The sequence below is a fragment of the Homalodisca vitripennis genome, chromosome 2 (assembly GCF_021130785.1).
Source record: "Homalodisca vitripennis isolate AUS2020 chromosome 2, UT_GWSS_2.1, whole genome shotgun sequence".
In the NCBI taxonomy this organism is placed as follows: domain Eukaryota; kingdom Metazoa; phylum Arthropoda; class Insecta; order Hemiptera; family Cicadellidae; genus Homalodisca; species Homalodisca vitripennis.
This window is the reverse complement of record NC_060208.1, coordinates 147,135,697-147,143,183: the sequence shown is the minus strand read 5'-3', so window position 1 is coordinate 147,143,183 and position 7,487 is coordinate 147,135,697. Positions and strand designations below refer to the sequence as shown.

Genomic DNA, 7,487 nt, shown 5'->3' with positions numbered 1-7,487 from the left:
TATACTTGCCATTTGTTCACTGATTCAAAAATCAGTAACACTACATTTTGAGATATGCAATCCGATCTCATAATCAGGTGAATAACTAACCTAACACATAACTACAATCTTGGTTAAAGTAAATCATAACGGAGCGGGTGTCTGTGACATACAAAAAAATTAGGGAATTACAATAAACATGTAGTGTGTTAACTCTATACGAATTCATATTTATAAAACTGCACTTAATAAAACAAAAACACTAATTATTAAAACTGGACTAAAAACAAATCACACAATGTGTCTGCATTGAACGACCAACTACTGACAACTGACACAGACCAATAGTAAATGGCTTGAAAAACATAGTATTACTGATTCTCATATCAATCAATGATGGCAGATGTTTAAAATGAATCATGTTATCTTCGCAATCCTTCCATTGTCAAAACAAAAATAATACTATAGTGTTAAATAACATTTAAAATATAAAATTTTTAAACAGCGTTTTACCACCAATATAAAAAAACTACCAAAAATTATTTTCTTTATCCAAACCATAAGTTGCAATTCCACTAATTAAATGTAAACATTCTAGAATTTATAAAAAAACTAATGGTATAGTCTTTCTGGTTTCTATCATGATTCACTATAACACCATTTCATATTATATCTCTGACAAAACAAAATATCAAGAAGGATTAAATGAATATGTCAAGGTGATTGAAGGTAGAATTACAACCCACATACAGGGCTTTTCTAACCTGGCACCTTCTAAATTACTTGTATGACTTAATGGGTGAGTGGAGTGTTCAGTATTTTTTTATACCTACCTGGATGTAAAAATAAGTGAAGCTTAAATGTTTTTTCATTGAAATTGGATGATCTGCTGACAAATAATGTACTAATAACATGTACTTCTAGAGTATCATTTGTTTCTTATCATCTATATTGTTTATTTTTTTTATTGTAATGGGTAAAAGCTGTGAGCTCAAGAGAAAGCATTCAGTGAAATGTCATGTTCTATTTATAAGATTATAGATCTGTGGAGTTCACAAAATAGAGAAGGAAGGTGTACATGTAAAACATATCTGTTAAAAATAATTTGAATTCACACATATTAATGTAAAAATATTTAATGTAATAGTGTAAAACTTACATAACATAATGACAGTAATACAACAATAAATTACTTACTTAAAAAACGTTTTTGGCTAATAACTTTAGTATTTTTATTTAATAACAAAAAACAGTTTTTTAATGTACTTAATCTTAAATGTTTTGCTTTAAGCTCCACCAGTAAAATTCTGGTTTTGTACATAACACAATGTAAAAACTATATCTTAAATACCAACAAAAAATTCCCAAAGCTATCATAAAATCTAAGTGATTACAATAATATATAATCAGCTAAGGAGGTAAACATTTTGTATTTACAAAATCGTTCAGCTGATTTAGTAAAATTATTTTAAAGCCTAAAAAATTAAATTATTTTGAATAAATGAAATTTAACACTAAATACGTTAAAATTAAAAAAAAATAGACCAAGTGGGACTAACTAAGCAACTTTCTATTACTATTTTACTGTTTCTTCTGGTAGCTCTCTTAGTTGCAGGTACCTCTTCTTCTTTTATTTTATCTTCTTTTTTATTCGTAGGAATTTTTTTCTCTTTTGCTGAATTTGTTTTTGGTGCTGGTTTACTCTTTGGTTCATTTTTATCTGGATCTTCATTTTCTTTTTGTTTGGAATTTACTTTCTTTTTTGATTTCTGAACTTCTTTTACCTGTTCAAGTTCATCGACTTCAACGTCTTTAGTTTCTTTCTTTGCATTCCTTTTAGCTCGTCCTTTATTGGGTTCCTCAGCTATAATACTGTCAGATTCTTTTTCCTTGGACTCATTATTTCCTTTCAAAACTTCCATTGGCATTCTTCTGTTTCCCCTTAGCTTGCTTTGTTAATTTGTTTTCACCTATTTTCTTTCCTTCTGAGGCATTTTTCAACTTCGTTCTCAACAGGAGGTTCATCCTTACTCTTTTTCAAGAGTCTTCCTGGCTTTTCTTTCTCTCCATTATTTGCAACAACTTTAGTATTCTGCTGTTTTTTATCATCTTCTTTTGGTTCATCTGCATGAACATTTTCTGTTTGTTTTCCTTTCTTGGTGGTTTTTTTTAGTCTTGTTGCCATTTTCAGACTCTTGTTTATTGTCTTCGTTTTGAGAATTACTTTCCTCTTTTGGTGGTAATACAGAATGATCCTCGGAACCTATTTCCTTAGCACTATTTTGGTTTACTCTTTGTGACCTTTTTCTTACTCTTCATATTAATTTCTTCATCCACATCTTTTTTGTCAAACTTTTGATAGTAATATTGTGATCTGATGCTGGCACAGAAACATTCTCTGGAGCAGGCAATATCCTTCTTTCCTCGCTTTGTTTTCTTTGTCTTAGTTTCTTCTAGAGCTACATTTTTCTTACTGGGGGTAACTCTATCTGTTCAGCACTTTGATCTGAAAATTCTTGTTTTATTATTTTTGGTATTTCCTTTAGTGACTTTTTTAGCTGGAGCTTTTCTTCTTTTTAAGTTTTACTTGGTCTTTTCCATCCAGTCTGCTCTACAACATTTTCTTTTTCAGGGGGAATAGCTTCATCTTGACTGGATTCATCACTGATGTGCAACTTGTGAAGGAGCTCTTGTACTTGTTCGGATGTCATCCCTTCCAATGCCTTGCACATGGATTCGGGTCTTGGGTGAATTCTGTCGGGGATGATGAGTATTTTCTAGGTAAGTATCATCATCACCTGTAAATATACATAATGAACGTAAATAATAAAACTAGAAACTATTCATGATCTTTTTTAAAACAACCTTTTGCAAAATGTGTGTAATGAATTAATTTTAGAAATACATCATATTTTAGACCTTGTTCCAGCTGTAAATCTAAACCTAGACTCACCTAATACATTGTATTTATATATGAACACTGTAGACTCCAGTATACTTTGTTACCTAACAAAGTTTGCTTTTATATTCTGGATAGTTCTAAAAAAATGTTACAACCGTCTTCAGTTGGCTGTAATACTTTTTTTATGTAAATTGAACACATTATATTGTTTTTTTCACTTTCAAAATAATTGATTACATGCATTATTATTTTCCCTGCATGTGAATGATTTATTGGCACTCTTACAAGGAAAGCCATAATGATTTGGCATACACTGTAAAAATAAACAATTCAACTTCACAAAATAGTGACACGACATCCCTTGTAAACAAAAGCTGTCCATAAAATAAAGACCGGAGAGATAATACTGCTTAGTCATGAGTTTAAGATTGTACTAAATAACCCGGTCAGTAACACTAGGTGATTGATGGGACGCAAAACGGCAAGTGCCGGATTGGCACCAACCCTCTGTGCTCATGAGTATGGTAGTGCGTGCGTGCGTGCAAGGTGGATACCTGACTCCTCAGCCATACTCTCTATTTGCTAATACTGTAGTACATAAATACTGCATTTTATTTATAAAATTTAAGTTGAACAGAATTAGAATGGGGTAAAGTGTTTGTAGAGTTCTTAAAATAGCAGTTGAAAAATAAATCAAGAACTTTTGGCTAAATGGCATAAAGATTCTGGTAAACTTCCATTTCAGTTTATAAGATGTAGTATTTTGAAACTTACGAGCACTGAACCACCTGGTTCAATTCACTTTCTCTAAGAGTGCACTACACCATATATGGCTATTAAAAATTGAAAAAAATTATTTTTTTAATAAATAATTAAACATAAATTATATTCATTCAATATCTTATTAATGTAAACAAAAGTGTTATTATTATAAATTCAAATCACAAAATTATAAAGTTTATTCAAAATGTATGTTATTATAATATATGTAGCCTAAATTTAAAACTTAATACAAGAACTGACAAACCAGGAAGTTATATTGCTATTTTAAGAGTTTAATAAAACATGGTTGGTCTTCATCTATTGGGGTAAAAAATTGTTTGCTGTGCTCTCTTTTCACTTGGCTTACTGCTTCACCCCCCAATAACTTTAAGCCACAGCCAATTAAATTGGTCTTTATTACATCTTCTTTTGCTCACATGTTCTTAACATTTTGTTTTGGATATGTAACTTTAGAGTTGCTGATGATGACAATAGACACACTTTGGGTATTCAAAAACCTAAGATATATTCAGATTCATAAAGATAGCCACTTCAATTTGACATGCTACAAAAGTATGTTTTAAAGCATTTCAGTTATATAAACTTTTTAATGTGTTGGAATATTTTGGGTGTATTTTTACTTTTTTTAAAGTTTGTATTCACGATTCTTAAGAAAGTAATTTTATTATTTAACACCTCACATCAGCAGTGACTATCTAGAAGTTATTGTATTAGTAGTCTATATCTAAATATACTCTATAGTTGTTACCAGTAAATTTATTAATCGGTAGGAAGTTTATTTATTAATCAAACACCCACAGAATTTTATGTAATGACTACCAAATCTGTCCAATCTGGTTGGAGTGTAAATTCCTTTTACTTTATATTTTTGGTGGCGTAACATAATTTCAACCTTTTCTTTGGGAAATGATCTTCAAGTCCTTCTGTTGATCTGTACTTATTATTATTACAGTATTGTTGATTTTCTACATTGTATACATATTTAATTTACCAATTTAAGCATAAAAATAGAATCTTTAATCTAACACTCATTAAATTATTGCATTATACCCATGGTTTTGAATCTTTATTACTGTAAACACAAGACTGCATATTTTTTATTTACACAATATTTCACCAAATAGCAGATAGTGAGTGGTATGCTTGGCAGATATGGTGGGAAATGGTGAAATAAATAAACTGGGGAGGACCACACTAGTAAACTGATTTAATATAGAGAAAATTATGTCGGAGACTTGTAAGATCTTCCACAAGACTAAAGAATAGAAAAGCCCTACAGACGAAATATATTAACCCGATAGGAGAAACGTATAATGGAGTAATTCATCTGCTGTTTGAGACCCACTTCCTCAAGTGACTATACTGAGAGAGGTGAAATATTAATGCCCTACTTAATGAGCAGTCATGCAGGGAAAAATTTGGGCAAAACGACAAAGCCAGAAAGGAGTTTTCACAAAAGAACAGAATGGAGGGTGCCATCTTATTTCTAAATCATCAAAGACATGAATTTTTTTTCTTGTGCTACTGCAAAGTGATCTGAATGTATAGTCTCATTCTCGACTCGGTTCCTTATTATGTTTTTGAGTCTAGCCCCTTCACCATCGACTGCTTCTTTCCTATGTGAGGCAGCAAAAGTAACCGATTCAACAGACCAGAAACTTAAATCATCCTACAAATGACACAAATTTGAAATGGTATATTTTACTGTGGACTTGATTGGCTGCATTGTAAGAAAAAAAATTAGCTGATTCATTGGGGATACATCTTTTTATGAACTGCCCAGACAATTTAAGAAAAGGTTCAAACGGCATATTTACTATGGTCCAGTTTATCACTAATAATTTCCAATAATTTAACCTGAGCATGAATCCAGATGATAACACATGTGAAAACTGTCACTTGTTTTAGCTTTGCCAAAGGTTTGAGGAGATTTGTATGTACCTTTTTGGAACTGGAATATGGAACTGTTCTACTTTACTCAACTCATAAACTAGACCAACAAACAGCTTTATCTTCTTGAAAAAAATCTCTAACTACAATAAACCTAAAAATGCTGTTTCCTAAAAGCAGACTCAAAGCAATTTGTTCTGAGAATAAGCATTAACAAATTATTATTCTACACAAAAGATTTGCTGATCCTAAAACTAAATCTTATTGGAATTACATTACTCTACTAAAATACAAATTTACTATTCAAATTAAGTTTTTACAAATTTAAATCTGGTTGATGTTTTTTTTGGAATTGCTTATTGGTCTTATCTGTGAGAGTTCTTGAACAACTCATCGTGAGCTGCAGGGACATGAACAGCATCAAATAAAGGTAAATTTGGTGTTTAAGTAGTTGATGGACATGATGGAATCTGAATCCCAAATTTTTCTCTTTATCTCTAACAGGGAGACTGTCAAAAGGAAGTATTGGGGTGACAAATAAACAAACTATCCTCTATAGATCCATTAGTTTTCCTGGTCACTGAGGAATTAATTAATGATTTTTTCTGAGGATAATTTAGCCTTAGATGGTAATAGAACTACACAGGATATACTCCTTCATTTTATAAACCATTAATCTCACAAAGGGGGGTTAGAAATATTTCCTTTCAAGAAATATTTTAAAATGCCACTAGCATCGGCATAAAATAAACAAGTAACTTACTGTTAGGATATTGGATTTCATCTGGTGAAAGAGAACCCTGGTCATTCTTCGATCTTCAGGAAGTTCAAAATCATCATCAGAATCACTAAAACGTCCCTGGTTTTCCATTCAATCTGACCGATGTGATGATTAAATGTTCGAATTGTATCAATAAAAATGATTATCTAAAACAATACAATAGCAATCAATTAAAGTTCTGAATGTTTTTATAAACAGGTGACAAATATAATATGTTGCAGGTAGTGTTTTTTAAAGCAAATAATGTTTTGCTGGATCAGATACTTACCAAGATTGTTTATTTAATCACTGACATATAGTATAACAAAATATATTACCACTGGGAATTGAACATCTAAGACAGTTTTAAGCTGATTGTTTTAAAATGTTCAATATCTACATAATTATGTCCATACATGTTCTTTTTCAAATTCCATTTAGGGTTTGAGATGGGGGAGTAAAAAGTCCATGAAAAATTAATTTTTGGGAGAACCTATAAGGAGTTGGTGTACTTAGTGTTTTTTTAGGCTCTCCATAAACAGGCTTAATAGCTTGACTTTGACACAAGATTGATCATGGTATGCAAACCAAGTTAATATACCTTTTTAGTATTTTTTATGCATTTTGAGAAAATTACTTCTTGATAAAGATATTTTATACCTAATAATGAATTGTTTAAAGCTGTTAAGAGAAAGGTGGCTACTTGAAAAAACACGATTTAAGTTGGATGTAGTCAGTGGGGAAACTGAGGGAGAGATAATGGGAATAGAACTCCCCCCCCCCCCAAAAAAGGCTCTATACAATTTTTTAATATATTCATATCTCACAGCGTTCAACTTGGTTTAAATGCAGTAGCTTAAATGTACTACTTAGACTGAGCCAAGTTAATTTAAATTTATATTTATTTACATTTATTGCTTCCCCCATCCCCCTAGTGTGGTTTGTTCTATCATATTCATTCCCCTAAAGCTAAACCCTTGTTATGCTGCTTGTTGTAGAAGAAATTGCTGCACTTTGCTATAACATGTTGTGGTATTGTACAAAAGGATGTGAAAGAATTTGAGACAGTTATTTATTAACTTCACCAAGGCCCAAGTTCCAAAAATGGCAAGAATCAAAATCCCATCCCTCTGACCTAGTCAGAGCATTAGTTTAATTGGATTTTGCTTAGAT

General features: G+C 31.2%; 1 long non-coding RNA gene across 1 annotated transcript; it reads right to left on the bottom strand.

Moving 5' to 3' along the window:
* Positions 1 to 1,099: 1,099 nt before the first annotated feature.
* LOC124354864 lies at positions 1,100 to 6,531 on the bottom strand. Its single transcript, XR_006921718.1, has 2 exons — positions 6,318 to 6,531; positions 1,100 to 2,777 (listed from the first exon to the last, which is right to left on the bottom strand). It is a non-coding gene; the product is annotated as an uncharacterized LOC124354864 (long non-coding RNA).
* Between the last annotated feature and the right edge of the window lie 956 nt (positions 6,532 to 7,487).